The following is a 16937-nucleotide window of genomic DNA, read 5'->3' on the forward strand; positions in this document are numbered from 1 at the left end:
CATTCTTTTTTACATTTTTTACAATTTTTTTTTGCATTTATTTCATTTCATCTCAGTTTGTTCAGTTTGCTTACCCACTGTTTTTTTTTCAGGTTTGCACTTGCTGCTGTTCAATATTCAGTGTATTAACAACTAGTCTGTACTAATGCTTTGTCTTTCAACACACCATTAACATATTGTTTGCCTTTGCTCCGTGACCTTTTGGTCAGCTATGTGGCCTGGTCCAATCTAGACCTCCTTTGTTATCCCTTGCTCCACCCCCACCTCACTTGCTTATAACCTGTGACTTTTCTAATATTTGTCAGTTCCGAAGAAGGGTCACTGACCCGAAACGTTAACTCTGCTTCTCTTTTCACAGATGCTGCCAGACCTGCTGAGTGGTTCCAGCATTTCTTGTTTTTATTTCACGAAATCTATGGTCGGAAAAGCAACAAAAATCAGTCAATTTAGCAACACAGCTTCTGGCTGTTTGCCTCTGCATCTCAGTCAGTCCAAATGCATGATGAATGTTTGTGCGCACTTCGCTTTATGTGTGCCAATACAGTTCTATTCTCTGACCGGGAGAACACATTTTTACTATCATAAATTTTAATCCTATTATTAATGTGACTTCATGTTCAAAAGTTACGGAGAAAAATAGAAGAGTAAACAGATGCTGGAGGAGATTGCCTCTTTCTGAATTTTCCATGTGAAGACTTTTTAGCAAATAAATGACCAGAGGCTGAAACAAGCGGATGATTGTGGTTTTAAATGAGCAACATTGAAATAGACTGAGAGTGACCGAGTGGTTAAGACGGTGAACACTGCTTGAGCATATATTATATTTCAGGGTGCTGGGTGGGGTTCATAGAATCATCGATCGGTTAAAGTAGAAAAGGAGACCATTCAGCCTGTCGAGTCCATGCCGGCTCATTTCAGGAGCAAATTAACTAATTCCACTCCCCTCCCCTTTACCTGTAACCTCGGTTTTGTTTTCCTTCAGTTGCTCATTTTATTCACTTTTGCGCATCTCCAATTTCCATCAATCCAGCATGTGTGGCCATACCTAGTACTACCTCGTCCCGAAACACTGGAATGCCTTCCCTAATCTCCTCATTTCTGTAAAATTGACTATTGAATCTGCTTCTACCATCCTTTTTGGCAGTGCATTCCAAATCACAAGTCACTGCATTAAAAAATAAGTTCCCTCAAGTCACCGCTGACTCCTTTGTCAATTCTCTTAAATCTGGTGCAGCAAGCAATGAGGAAATCAAATGGTATGTTAGTTTTATTGCAAGGGGTTGGAGTATATAAGTAAGGAAGTGTTGCTGCAATTAAAAAGAGAATCAGTGAGAAAACAACCGGTGTATTGGGCACAGGTTTGGTTAACTTACCTAAAGAAGAATACACTTGCCATGGGCAGAGTACAATGTAGTTTGATTAGACTTAATACTGGGATGAGATGGTTGATTTATAAGGAGAGATGGAGTAGAAATGGAGTAGTTTAGAAGAATAAGAAGTGATTTCATTGAAACGTGTACACTTTTTAAGGAGCTGAACAGGACAGATGCTGAGAGAATATTTCCTATGGCTGGGGAGTTTAGAACTCGGGACCACAGTCTCTGAATAAGATGTTAGCCATTTGGGACTGAGATTAAGAGAATTATTTTGCACTCAGGGATTTTAAATTTTTGGAATTCTCTACCCTAGAGGGCTGTGGATGTGAAGCCATCGTTTATATTCAGGGCAAAAATCAATAGATTTGTTGGATACTAAGGGCCTGAAGGGATAGGAGGGTAATGCAGGGTAGTCGAGTCGAGGTAAAATATAAGCCATGATCATAATGAATGGCTGAGCAGGATCGTGGAGTTGAATGATCCACACCTTTTTTTTCCAAAAAAGATATTCAGGTCATGTGGCCGTAGCAGGCTGGGCCAATAGTTATTGCACATCCCTATTTGCACTTGAGCAGGTGGTGGTCATGGAGTCACAGAGTCATACAGCACAGAAACAGGTCATTCGGCCAAACATATCCATGCCGGCCATCCAGCGCCCAACTATTCTAATCCCATATTCCTGCACTTGGCCCGTAGCCTTGTATGCTATGGCGTTTCAATTGCTCATCTAAATACTTCTTGAATGTTGTGAGGGTTCCAGCCTCCACCGCCTCTTCAGGCATTGCGTTCCAGATTCCAACCACCCTCTGGGTGAAAATAAAATCCTCAAATCCCCCCTAAACCTTCTTCCCCTTACCCTAAATCTAGGCCCCCTGGTTCTTGACTTCTCCGCAAAGGGAAAAAGTTTCTTCCTATCTAATCTATCATAATCTTGTACACCTCAATCAAGTCCCTGCACAGCTTTCTCTGCTCCAAGAAAAGCAACCCTAGCCTTTTCAGTCTCTCTTCATAGCTGAAATGCTCCAGCCCAGGCAACATCCTGGTGAATCTCCTCTGCACCCTCTCCAGTGCAATCACATCCTTCCTATAGTGTGATGACCAGAAATATACACAACACTCCAGCTGTGGCCTAACTAGCGTGTTATACAGCTCCACCATAACCTCCCTGCTCTTATATTCTTTGCCTCGGCTAATAAAGGCAAGTATCTCATCTGCCTTCCTAACTACCTTATCTACCTGTGCTGCTGCCTTCAGTGATCTATGGACAAGTGCGCCAAGGTCTCTCCGACCTTCTGTACTTCCTAGCGTCCTACCATCCATTGTATATTCCCTTGCCTTGTTAGTCCTCCCAAAATGCATTACTTCACACTTTTCAGGATTAAATTCCATTTGCCACTGCTCTGCCCATTTTACCAGCCCACCTATATCTCCCTGTAATCTAAGGATTTCCTCCTCACTATTTACAACACCACCATATTTCATGTCATCTGTGAACGTGCTAATCATACCTCCTATATTCATGTCTAAATCATTAATGTACACTGCAAACAGCAAGGGTCCCAGCACCATTCCCTATGGTACACCACTGATCACAGGCTTCCAATCATAAAAACAGCTCTCGATCATTAACCTCTGCCTCCTGCCATTAAGCCAATTTTGGAACCAATTTGCCAAATAGCCCTGGATCTCATGGGTTCTTACCTTATTAACTAATCTCCCATGCGGGTCCTTATCAAAAACCTTCCTGGAATCCATGTATACTACATCTACTGCTTTACCCTCATTGGCACATCTAGTCACCTCCTCGAAAAATTAAATTAAGTTAGTTAAACACGATGTCCCCCGGACAAAGCCATGCTGACTATCCCCGATTAATCCCTGCCTCTCCAAGTGGAGCTTTTTCCAAAAGTTTGCCATCCACTGATGTTAGACTCACTGGCCTGTAATTACCTGGTTTATCCCTGCTACCCTTCTTGAATAATGGTACCACATTCGCTGTCCCCCAGTCCTCTTGTACCTCTCCTGGGGCCAGAGAGGATTTGAAAACTTGTGTCAAAGCCCCTTCTATCTCCTCCCTTGCCTCACATAACCGCTTGGGATACATCTCATCTGGGCCTGAGGATTTATTCACTTTTAAGCCCGCTAAAACAGCTAATGCTTCCTCCCTTTCAATGCTAATATGTTCAAGTATATCACAATCCCCCTCCCCGATCTCTACACCTACATCATACTTCTCCATAGTGAACACCAATGAAAGGTAATAATTTAAAAGCCCACCGATGTCCTCCGTTCCACACAAAGATTGCCACGTTGGTCCCTAATGGGCCCCACTCTTTCCCTGGTTATCCTCTTACCCTTAAGATACTTATAAAACGCCTTAGGATTTCCTTGCCCACCAGTGTTTATTCATGTGCCCTCTTCGCTCTGCTAATTAATTACTTTTTTAAGTGCCACACTACAGTTTTTTATACTCCTCTGGTGCCTCTGCTGTTTTCAGCTCTTTGGATTTGCCGTTAGCCTCCTTTTTATTCCTGATCCAATCCTCTATATCCCTTGACATCTAGTGTTCCCTGGGCCCATTAGTGCTACCCTTCACCTTAACGGGTACATGTTGGCTCTGAACTCTCAAAATGTCCTCTTTGGATGACTCCCACTGATGTGATGTAGACTTTCCTACAAGTAGCTGCTCCCAGTCCACTTTGGTCAGATTCTGTTTTATCATATTGAAATTCTCCTTCCCCCAATTCAGTACCTTTATTTTTGGTCCATCTTTGTCTTTTTCAATAACTACCTTAAATCTTACAGAGTTATGGTCACTTTCCCCTAAATGCTCCCCCACTGACACTTCTACCACTTGACTGGCTTCATTCCCTAGGTCCAGTACTGCCCCTGGTGCAGACTACTTCCACGGTGCTGTTGGGTGGGATGTTCCAGGATTTTGATCCTGTGGAGATGAAGGAACGTCAATTTATTTCCAAGTCTGGATGGTGTGTGATTTTGAGGGGAACTTGGAGGTTGTGGTCTTCCTTGGTGCCCACTGACATTGTACTTGTCAACGATTTGAGAGGCGAATTCGAAGAAGCCTTGGTGAGTTGCTGCAGTGCATCTCCTAGATGGAACACACTGCAGCCTCGGTGCACTAGTGGTGGAGGGAGTGAATGCTTAAAGTTGTGTCTAGGGTGAGAATCAAGCCATGACTTTGTCCTGGTTAGGGTTGAGCTTCTTTAGTGTTGCTGGAGCTGCACTCATCCATACAAATGCTTTTCCTTGCAACCATGCCTCGTACCATGTAGATGATGAAAAGGATTGGATAGTCATGAGGTGCTTTACTCACCACAGAATGCCAAGCCTCTGACCTGACTTTGTAGCCACGGTATTTATGTGGTTGGTCCAGTTAAATCTTTCTGATCAATGGTGATGCCCAGGAATTGATAATGAGGCATTCGTCGATGGAGAGGTGGTTACATTTTCTCTTACTGGAGATTGTCATTGCTTGACACTTGCGTGGCCCAATTGTTACTTACCACTTATCAGGCCAAGCATAAATATAGTCCAGTCTTGCTGCATGTGGACATGGACTGCTCCATTATCTGAGGAGTTGCAAATGAAAATGAGCATTGTGAAGATTCCCACTTCTGACCTTATGATCCTGTTCCAAATACTTATGCTCTTATGTGTGTTCTGCCGTGTTTTAGAAGTGAAACGATTTTTCAAATGGCATAACGTAAACCAAAGAACACATCATAATTTGATGAAGCCGCCCGAATCATCGGGAACCTGAACACCATCGGCCCTTGCAGACGGAAGCAAAAGTGTTCGCTTGTTGCCTCTGTGGGTCATAGAGGTTGAACGCACTAACATCGCTGGAGAAGCACCGAGACACCCACATTCACACCTCATCGAATGAGATCGTTGCAGAGCAGTGATTGTGCGGAGAAAGACAGCTTTGAGGAATTATACAGACCGTAAAAAAACAACAAAGCATGGAGTAACACTGAGGTAGGGGCAGTGGTGGGAGGACGCTGGTAGACGAAGAAGGCCTTTGTTTATATGGTTTTATGGAAATGTTTGGTCGACCGCCTTTTCCTGTAGTCAAAGATAGGCTACATAATTTGCACCCATAGTGGAAAGACGATCAGTGCGCTCTCCAGCCTGCTGACCCACCGTTGCGTCCACACTGGGGAGAGGTCATTTGCCTGCTCGGTGTGCAGGAAGCGATTCACTCTGTCCTCCAACCTGATGAGACCCCAGCGGGTCCACGAAGATGATGAGTAGGATTCGCTCACGTCTCCCACCTCCTGGACCACCGGCAGATACACTGCGGGGAGCGGCCCTGCACTGCCTGCTGGAGTGACTCCACCTGCTCGTCCTACATGCTGTGGCAACAATGCACCCAAACCTGGACCAAGCCACTCCCCTACTCCATGTGCGGAATGGACTTTACCCAGTCGACCTTCCTGATGAAAAACCAGCGTCTTCACATTGAGTAGACAGTGTGATGGAAAACAGAGCTTCATTTTGTGTTTGATATAAAGTCTGTATTTTACATGACTTTCGACAGTCAGGGTATGGGATTATTTGAGTGTGTGAATTTACAACTTTATCTGCTGTCTGTGTATCCTGTCTGTCGTGCCCTGCGTGAGCGTTATAAACAGATTAACAACTTAACATTGATAGCAATCGATTTGATCCTGGAATGAACCCATTTTTCCATCAAGGCAATTACCCCAATAAAATAGAGGAACAGACCCCTGAAGCAACCTGCGTTTGTCTGCTTTGCGCAGAGGTGACTCTGAGAAATTTTGACTCGACACTCTTCATGAATTTTTTTATGAGTGATTCTAATCAAAAGCTACTGGAAAGGATTGCCTGGATTCTGGACTCTCGTCTTCTGCAATATTATGTAAGCTGAGAATTGTACAACCTGTTTCTTGTTACATTTTGCTGCTCTGTACACTTGCCGTACTTTTAAATAAGTCAGCGTTCAACCACATGTGGTTAATTGAGAATCCAGATGTGTCTGTTTGCAATTCTGATCAGTTGATATAAAAGAGTAATAGACTTTAACATTTTTCGCCTTTGTTGATAACTCGATGAAGACGGAGTGTGTGCCCGTTGTTTTTGACCTCGGGAGAGTGGCTTCAGCGCCACAATATGAGACAATAGGTATGACATACATGACACCTTTTCTTTTACTCCCAGCACATTATTCCCAGCATGAGAACCTTAACGGGTTTGGGATCCAGTGTGGGAAACTCAGCTCTGTCAAAAATCAGGCAAATTAGCGACGATGTTTCTGTTAGCCTGTTTTGTCTCGACGTCGAAGTCGCTCCTTGTGTATATGTAAATGTAGCTGTGTCGCTCTATGTGTGTTAATGTGCATGTGCATGTCTGTGTGTGCAGGTCAGTGTGGATTGCTGGGTCTGTCTGAATCATGGCGCGTGCATGATCGTGTGTGTTTGTGCTTATATTTTTGCTTTTGTTTTTGAGCCTGTCTGTGCACCTGTCTGCGTACATGTCTCTGTGTCTCACATTTTCTGCACTCTTCTGAGTGGGCTTTGTCTCTCACTGTCTTTCCCGATCCCGACATCGTATTACTCACGCCCGTAATTTGCAATGAGATGGAAATGTGAAGTGTAAGTTTTCTTTCAACAGTGGCCGATGGACGGTGAAACAAGTGTCATCAAATGAATGTTTCGAAAAATTCACTGGAACAGGAACCATGATCTCCGCCATTTCCCGGTTGTGAATGAGTTCTGCATTAATGTAGTGGTGACTCTCATAGGCAGACCCGGGTTGAAACCACTGACGGCGACAATGCAATGTTAGCAAATCAAATCGAAATACTCCTTGGAAACGCAGAACAGAAAGAAAAAAAATCATCTTGCAAAATGTTCTTGATGAGATGGTTTGGAGACCTGAATCTTGTTGCCCGTCTGTTCTTGAGGGATGGGAGAGCGAGATTTTAACTAATTATTTCGAAATGCAATACGCTTTTACATCTGCTGAAACTGTATCAAACAATGATTGAGATGTTTATAGAAATGGAGAGAAAGATTCGATATTTATATGTAATTCTTAAGACGCTATTTTAGTATCTGCTGAATTTGCAATTTTTCTCGACCTCTGTGATTACAACAGTGACTGAAGTTCAAAAGTAGTTCACTGACTGTCAAGCGCTTTTGGACATCCGAGGTGGGAGCAGGCGCTCACGAAATGTAAGCGTTTCTTTACCTACTGTCTTTGTTTCTCAACTGATATAGAGACGAATTTGTGAATTGTACCTAAAGCTTTCAATCTCTACTTTTCTCGCTGTCTTAGTCTTTGTCTCTGGCTCCGTCTCTGCCTCTGTCTCACTTTGCCTTTGCTCCTCTGCGTGTCTTTGTTTCTTTGCCGATTTCTCTGTTGCTGTCAGCTGGATCGCTGTCGAATAAAAATCATCTCTCTGGCGTGAAACAATTAATCCAAGCATGTTCCCAACTTGATCGTTGTTCTCACTCTTCTGTAGAATATGAATAAGCAGCTTGTATGTCTTTTCCTCGTTAGTATAGTGGTTAGTATCCCCGCCTGTCACGCGGGAGACCGGGGTTCAATTCCCCGACGGGGAGGTCGTATTTATTTTCTCACATGATACATTGTTTTCATATTTCTTCTGCAGCTGTATGTTCAAATAAAAAAACTAACCAGAAGAACCAACACGAAATAATTGCACCAATTCTCTTCAGCCCGGATCAGTGCCATGTTAAGTGCTCAACAGTTAGATCAGCAGCCTCTTCCTGACTCACTCAACACATTTCTCCCTATTCTCACTCTATTTTTTCTCCCCTTGTCTAGTCTCTTCCCACCTACATCCGCCACTCTTCCACCCTATGTCCTTTCAATTTACACTTTCCTGGCCCTAACTGCCTCCTCTTCACAAGGACGTCCAATCTCTCTACAACTCCATCCCCCACCAATAGGTCTCTCTCATTCTTCCTTGAACAGAGGGACAACCAGTCTCCATTCACCACTGTCCTCGACCTGGCTCAACCTGTTCTCACATTGAATAACCTCTTCTTCAAATCCACTCACTTCCTCCAAATACAACCTGTTCCTTGGGTACCCACGTGGATCCCAGTTATACCTGTCTTTTTCTGGGGTATGTCGAACATTCCTTGTTCCAATTCTACTCAGGAACCCTCCCCAAACTCCTTTTCCGGTACACTGATGACTGAATTGTCGCCTTTTCCTGCTCTGGGCCGGAACTGGAAAGTTCCATCAATTTTGTTTCCAATTTCCACCCTTCTCTCACCTTCACATAGTCCATCTCTGACACTTGTCTTCCGTTTCTCGACTTCTCTGGCTCCATTTCTGGGGATAGGCTGTCTACCAATATTCATTATAAGCCCACGGATTCCCACAACTACATTGACTACACTTCCTCACCCCCTGCCTCCTGTAAGGAATCTATTCCATTCTCCCAATTTCTCCATCTCTGTTGCAACAGCGCTTCTGATATATCATCCTTTTTCCTCAACCGAGGTTTCCCCCCAATGCAGTTGACAAGGCCCTCAACTGTGTCCAACCATTTCCCACACCTGCTCTCGCCCCTTCCCCACCCTGCCAGAACCCACAATAGCGTTTCCCTTGCCCTCACTTTCCACTCCACCAGCTTCCACATCCAAAGGATCATCCTCCACCGTTTCCACCACCCCCAGCATGATGCCACCACCAAACACATCTTCCCCTCCCCTCCCTATTAGATTCCAAAGGGACCCTTCCCTCCACAAAACCCTGGTTCACTCCTCCATCACCCCGACACCTCATCCATTTCTCATGGCACCTTTCCAAGCAATCACAGGAGGTGCAATACCTGGCCTTTTACATCATTTATCCTCACCATCCACGGCCCCAAACACTCCTTCCAGGCAAAGCTTGTGTTTCTTCCAATTTAGTGTACTGTATTCGCTGCTCACAGTGCGGTCTCCTCTACATTGGGCAGACCAAATGCAGATTGGTTGACTGCTTTATTGAACACATTCACTCAGTCGGCATGAATGACCCCAGGCTTCCAGTTGTTTGCTATTTGAATTCACCACGTTGCTCTCATGCCCACATTTACAGCCTTCTGAACTCAGCATTGAGTTCAACCACTTCAGACCATAACCCCCATTTCGATTGTTGTCTTTTTCCATGTGCAGGTCTGAAACTTGTTTTTCATGTTTTTGCTTTTGGACATAGCTGTTCATTATTGTGCCATTCACACACGCTCTGGACAAATGTCTTGTCTTTTACTACAACCACTCGCCTTGCCCTCCATTCCAAGACACTTTCGAGCCGAAATTCTTTTCACTCTTGGCAAATGTTGCCAGACCTATTGAGTATGTCCAACACTTTCTGTAATAATCTCAGTCGCTGTCAGTAGTCGTGGCCGAGTGGTTAAGGCGATGGACTAGAAATCCATTGGGGTCTCCCCGCGCAGGTTCGAATCCTGCCGACTACGGTAGCTCTGTAATTTATTGAACAATCATTCACTTCGTCTGCAGATGCTGCCTTATGCATAGCATGAGCCTTTTTTTTCTTATTTATGAAATATCTGTCTGAAATACACAAATCATCCAAATTTGCGACAGTATGTCTAAGTCATTCTATATGTGCTTGTGCTTGTGTCTGCCTGTGTGCTATGTTTGTGCTTTTTTACCTGGCTGTGAATTTGCGCTTGTCCGTGTGAGTTGGGTTTGCTTTTGTTCGTGTGTACCAGTAAGTTACGCATCCTCAAATATTTTTCAACTTATTTATGGAATCAGCTTCCAGCACGTTTCCAGGTAGAGCGTTCCAGGTCCCGACAACTCTCTGAGTGAAAAAAGTCTGCTCCCATCCTCTATCTTTTGCAAATGACTTTTATTCGATGACCTCTCGTTATTGACCTACTCGCCAGAAGGATTTTTCCCCTATCTACTCTCTCCTAATCTTGTAGCATCTGGAAAATCTCTATTTGGTGACATCCTACCAAACTTTTCCAACATCTCTCCATCACTAATGTCCTTCATCGTTGGGACTATGCTGTTAAACCTCCTCTTTACCCTTCTAATATCTTCATCCTTGTGCTGAAGAATAGTGACCAGAATTAACCACAATACTTCAGCTAAGGCTTAAACATAGATTTTAATGTTCCGGCCTGATGTCTTTGCGTTTATATACCATTCCTTAATTTATAAACCCAAGTAACAGACAGGATTTTCTCAATACCTTATGAACTTGGTGTATATGAACACCAAGGTCTCTCCGCTCATCTACAATTTTCAAAACACCTTCAATTTATAATGCGCTGTCTTTCCATATTAGTCCTCCCAAAGTGAATCATTTCACACTTCCCTGCTTTGAACTCTATCTAATTCTTATCATACTATGTTCATGTGTGCCAAACGTTCTGGACTGTTTTCTGATTGGATCTTTGTTTCATGGAGACTGAGAGGTAAACACCCACTCAGAAAAGTGTAGAAAATGTGAGGCGCCGAAACATACACACAGACAGGCACACAGACAGACCTAAGCACACAGACACTTACAGTCGCGCCACACAAGTGCCAGGCAATGACCAACTGCAAAAAGTGAGCGTTCAATCATCTCCCTTTGACATTCAATGGCATTACCATCGCTGAATCCCCAACTATCAACATCCTCGGGGTTACTACTTACCAGAAACTGAACTGGTTCAGCCGTATAAGTACTATGGCCAAAGTATCAGTTCAGAAGCGGGGAATACAGCTCCTGAATCCCCAAAGCCTGTCCACCATGTTCAGGGCAGGAAGGCAGGCACCAGTCAGGAGTGTTTTGGAATACCCTTCATTTGTTGGATGAGTGCAGCTCCAGCAACACTCAAGAAGCTCGACCCCATCCAGGACAAACAACGCGCTGGATTGACACCCCCATGAACCAACTTCAACATTCGCTCCTTCCACCACGGACTCAGAGTGTCTGCAGTGCGCTTTAAAATCCTCATTACTTTTATAGAGCCTCTGTTGAGTCGCTAGCTCGCTAGCTTAGCTTCCTGCTGCAGTAATTTAAAGCTATTAAAACAGCTATTTTTAGCTGATGGACAGGTAAATGCCACTGCCAGACAGTTTCTGTTTAACAAGGCAATTTAATTCACTTCAAGTTTGAAAGTTCGATGTCAAAGCCCGACTCGCAATTGGAATATAACTTGCGGAAAGCTTACCAGAATTTACCACGTGAACCAAATTCCCAAATTCGCACTCAGACTAGGTCTCCACTTTGGCAAAGATTTCACTCCGCGCGTCTCTCACTTGCAGCACGATTTCTTGAATAGACGGTTAAAAGCTCCTGATTGAATTAATACACTGAGCCAAATGTAGGTCGAGTGTCAGTAAATTAATCCAGATGATGAGCCAATCCTTCCGTTTCCTTGAGATCAATATCGACATATTCAAAATCCTTCTGGAGGGAGCGGAGTAAATAAAATGAGCCGTGTGAAGCAATGCGTTGTTTTAAGCGGATCCATTGTGAGGAGGCTCGGCAATCCGCGGGGGAATACAAGCGATTTGCAAACGCAACGCGTTAACTATTCGGCTTCACAACTGTGACTACTTATTTTTCAACAATTTAAATTCTGCTGTGACAGCAAAGCACTGTGGCTACTGGCAGTCTAACTTGTGGACAGAAATGTTGGTAAAACTCAGCAAATGAAGCAGCATCTGTGGAGAGAGGAGTGAAGTTAACATTTCAGATCAACCCCACCGTTCATTCTAAGATAAATTCTCATCTCGCTCACTCTGTACAGTATGATTAATCTCGATTATGACTCTTTAGTTGGTTCCGTGATGTTCAATTTGCTGCAAATTCGTCAACTCGAAAAGAACTACAGCGATCCTTGCAATAATCTAAACCCTCTGATATTTAATGGCAATGTCAGATCAATATTCTGCAGGATACTGATTGCAAACAGCAGGAATGTTGTGGTCTGCTCCCAAACCGCACAGACCAGCCTCAACCTCAGTCTCTGTTCCTGCCCGCAGGCTGCTGAAACCTTATCTTGGATTATAAACTGCAACCCTATACGAGCTAAATGTTCAGGGGGGAGATCAATCAACGAGGCTAAGATCAGATAAATAAATAAATTACTTACACCAGAGAAATAATTACACAATATCTATTGGCCATTAAAATGCATCATTATATGAAGAAGACAACAAAAAATCTTTCAGTCCTTTTCGAGGTCTGTGATAGATGTTTAGAGTGGTTTTATTCTGGGCCAGTGGTCTATTGAAATTATCAATAGATTCCCAACATAATGTTGTGAACAAACGCGCCGCTGCCCTTCTTTTGCAGCGCTTGTCTCTCTGACCGTCCCACAGATCTAAATGCATCGTCGCGTTTCAAGGTCCAGATGTACATGAGTGCGAATGGGAGATGGAGCTCGAAGAAGAGCAGAGCAACGTAAAGGCGTAAGTATTGATGGCGAATATTATATTAATTAATGCCGCAGTAAAGTGACAATGAAATTGAAGGAGGAAATTAAAGGAGTGTTATTGATTGTGGACGGCAGAAAAATCTGGCAGAACACGCGGAATTAAATTCGGGGACATCAAGCACAGACATGTGACAGTATTAGGTTTGGATGGAGTAAGTTGTTTTTCGTCAGCAAATGCAACGAAGACTGATGTTCGCCGATTATGCGGAGTAGAGAGTTTAAAAACAACCAGTGCCGTGATGCGGATTCGAACCGAAGTTGCTGCGGCCACAACGCAGAGTATTAACCACTATACGATCACGGCGACGCAAGTCGACTGCCTGCTTGCGTTAGGTGCTGCTACTGCAATAACGCAAACGACAATGTCCAGAAAAGATGCTTTTTGGCGACAAGAACAAGATCATACCCCTCAACAACTGCAGCAGAAATGCAGTTGGACACACGCCCCTGGAGCGACACCAGCTTTCATCCATTGCTTTAGACCGTTTGCTCAGGCTCTCAAAAACGGCATATTTCAATTTCGACACTAACTGAAAGCTGCCTTTCCTTCTGACTGCCCACCAGTCCAAGGATTTGCATTGGATTGAGGGAATACAATCAAATACTGTGGATCCGAAACGGAGTCGAGTTGTTTTTTTTCCGCAATAAGAGTCAAAAATATTCCGCAGCGTCACACAAAAACGAAATGCTGCAGATGCTGGAAACTTAAAATATAAAAAGTGAATGCTGGAACTACTCAGCGGATTTGACTTTGTAATGAAAAATAGAGTTAATGTTCCTTTTTTGTGACATTTAGGAAATTACACAATGACGAAAAAGTTTGACTTGCTAAATTCGCAATGTTGATATCAGCAATTTCAAGCTCGGTGACTCATATGATAGGTGAGGATACCCAACATTAGACGAATGAGGAACGCTCCACAGCCTATAGATGGTGGGGTTCATCGTTGCTGTTCCATGAATCTTTCGAAAAAATTATTTGACGGCACTTGATTCACCTTCCATCGGACACCGTTGAAAGCAAACTTACAATTCACATTTCCATCTCATTTTAAATTAAGGTCCAGAGTATCGGATGTTGGGATCATGGAGACTGAGAGGTAAACACCCACTCAGAAAAGTGTAGAAAATGTGAGGCGCCGAAACATACACACAGACAGGCACACAGACAGACCTAAGCACACAGACACTTAAAGTCGCGCCACACAAGTGCCAGGCAATGACCAACTGCAAAAAGTGAGCGTTCAATCATCTCCCTTTGACATTCAATGGCATTACCATCGCTGAATCCCCAACTATCAACATCCTCGGGGTTACTACTTACCAGAAACTGAACTGGTTCAGCCGTATAAGTACGATGGCCAAAGTATCAGGACAGAAGCGGGGAATACAGCTCCTGAATCCCCAAAGCCTGTCCACCATCTTCAAGGCAGGAAGGCAGGCACCAGTCAGCAGTGTGATGGAATACCCTTCATTTGTTGGATGAGTGCAGCTCCAGCAACACTCAAGAAGCTCGACCCCATCCAGGACAAACAACGCGCTGTATTGACACCCCCATGAACCAACTTCAACATTCGCTCCTTCCACCACGGACTCACAGTGGCAGCAGTGCGGTTTAAAATCCTGATTACTTTTATAGAGCCTCTGTTGATTCGCTAGCTCGCTGGCTTAGCTTCCTGCTGCAGTAATTTAAAGCTATTAAAACAGCTACTTTTAGCTGATGGACAGTTAAATGCCACTGCCAGACAGTTTCTGTTGAACAAGGCAATTTAATTCACTTCAAGTTTGAAAGTTCGATGTCAAAGCCCGACTCGCAATTGGAATATAACTTGCGGAAAGCTTACCAGAATTTACCACGTGAACCAAATTCCCAACTTTGCACTCAGACTAGGTCTCCACTCTGGCAAAGACGTCACTCCGTGCGTCTCTCACTTTTTAGAATTAGAATTAGAATTAGAACATTACAGCGCAGTACAGGCCCTTCGGCCCTCGATGTTGCGCCGACCTGTGAAACCATCTGACCTGCACTATTCCATTTTCATCCATGTGTCGATCCAATGTCCACTTAAATGCCCTTAAAGTTGGCGAATCTACTACTGCTGCAGGCAGGGCGTTCCACGCCCTTACTACTCTCTGAGTAAAGAAACTACCTCTCACATCTGTCCTTTATCTATCACCCCTCAACTTGAAGCTATGTCCCCTCGTGTTTGCCATCACCATCCGAGGAAAAAGACGCTCACTATCCACCCTATCTAACCCTCTGATTATCTTATCTGTCTCTATTAAGTCACCTCTCCTCCTCCTTCTCTCCAACGAAAACAACCTCAAGTCCCTCAGCCTTTCCTCGTAAGACCTTCCCTCCATACCAGGCAACATCCTAGTAAATCTCCTCTGCACCCTTTCCATAGCTTCCACATCCTTCCTATAATGCGGTGACCAGAACTGCACGCAATACTCCAGGTGCGGTCTCACCAGAGTTTTGTACAGCTGCAGCATGACCTCGTGGCTCCGAAACTCGACCCCCCTACTAATAAAAGCTAACACACCATATGCCTTCTTAACAGCCCTATTAACCTGGTTAGCAACCTTCAGGGATTTATGCACCTGGACACCAAGATCTCTCTGTTCATCTACACTACCAAGAATCTTCCCATTAGCCCAGTACTCTGCATTCCTGTTACTCCTTCCAAAGTGAATCACCTCACACTTTTCCGCATTAAACTCCATTTGCCATCTCTCAGCCCAGCTCTGCAGCCTATCTATGTCCTTCTGTACCCTACAACATCCTTCGGCACTGTCCACAACTCCACCGACCTTAGTGTCATCTGCAAATTTACTAACCCACCCTTCTACACCCTCTTCCAGGTCATTTATAAAAATGACAAACAGCAGTGGCCCCAAAACAGATCCTTGCGGTACACCACTAGTAACTAAACTCCAGGATGAACATTTGTCATCAACCACCACCCTCTGTCTTCTTTCAGCGAGCCAATTTCTGATCCAAAGCTCTAAATCGCCTTCAACCCCATACTTCCGTATTTTCTGCAATAGCCTACCGTGGGGAACTTTATCAAACGCCTTAGTGAAATCCATATACACCACATCCACTGCTTTACCCTCATCCACCTGTTTGGTCACCTTCTCGAAAAACTCAATAAGGTTTGTGAGGCACGATCTACCCGTCACAAAACCGTGCTGACTATCTCTAATGTACTTATTCTTTTCAAGATGATTATAAATTCTGTCTCTTATAACCTTTTCCAACATTTTACCCACAACCGAAGTAAGGCTCACAGGTCTATAATTACCAGGGCTGTCTCTACTCCCCTTCTTGAACAAGGGGACAACATTTGCAATCCTCCAGTCTTCCGGCACTATTCCTGTCGACAATGACGACATAAAGATCAAGGACAAAGGCTCTGCAATCTCCTCCCTAGCTTCCCAGAGAATCCTAGGATAAATCCCATCTGGCCCAGGGGACTTATCTATTTTCACACTTTCCAAAATTGCTAACACCTCCTCCTTGTGAACCTCAATCCCATCTAGCCTCGTAGCCTGAATCTCAGTATTCTCAACAACATTTTCTTTCTCTCCTGTAAATACTGACGCAAAATATTCATTTAACACTTCCCCTATCTCCTCTGATTCCACACACAACTTCCCACTACTATCCTTGATTGGCCCTAATCTAACTCTAGTCATTCTTTTATTCCTGATATACCTATAGAAAGCCTGAGGGTTTTCCCTGATCCGATCCACCAATGACTTCTCGTATCCTCTCCTTGCTCTTCTTAGCTCTCCCTTTAGATCCTTCCTGGCTAGCTTGTAGCTCTCAAGCGCCCTAACTGAGCCTTCACGTCTCATCCTAACATAAGCCTTCTTCTTCCTCTTGACAAGCGCTTCAACTTCTTTGGTAAACTACGGCTCCCTCGCACGACAACTTCCTCCCTGCCTCACAGGTACATACTTATCAAGGACACGCAGTAGCTGCTCCTTGAATAAGCTCCACATTTCGATTGTTCCCATCCCCTGCAGTTTCCTTCCCCATCCTACGCATCCTAAATCTTGCCTAATCGCATCATAATTTCCTT

At 44.1% G+C, this 16937-nt stretch overlaps 2 non-coding genes across 2 annotated transcripts; both read left to right on the forward strand.

The window, feature by feature from the left end:
• Positions 1-7912: 7912 nt before the first annotated feature.
• On the forward strand, positions 7913-7984 carry trnad-guc (transfer RNA aspartic acid (anticodon GUC)). Its single transcript has one exon. It is a non-coding gene; the product is annotated as a tRNA-Asp (tRNA).
• A 1792-nt stretch (positions 7985-9776) lies between these two features.
• On the forward strand, positions 9777-9858 carry trnas-aga (transfer RNA serine (anticodon AGA)). The gene has a single exon. It is a non-coding gene; the product is annotated as a tRNA-Ser (tRNA).
• Positions 9859-16937: the final 7079 nt, after the last annotated feature.

This window comes from Heterodontus francisci, chromosome 29, assembly GCF_036365525.1.
Source record: "Heterodontus francisci isolate sHetFra1 chromosome 29, sHetFra1.hap1, whole genome shotgun sequence".
Classification (NCBI taxonomy): domain Eukaryota; kingdom Metazoa; phylum Chordata; class Chondrichthyes; order Heterodontiformes; family Heterodontidae; genus Heterodontus; species Heterodontus francisci.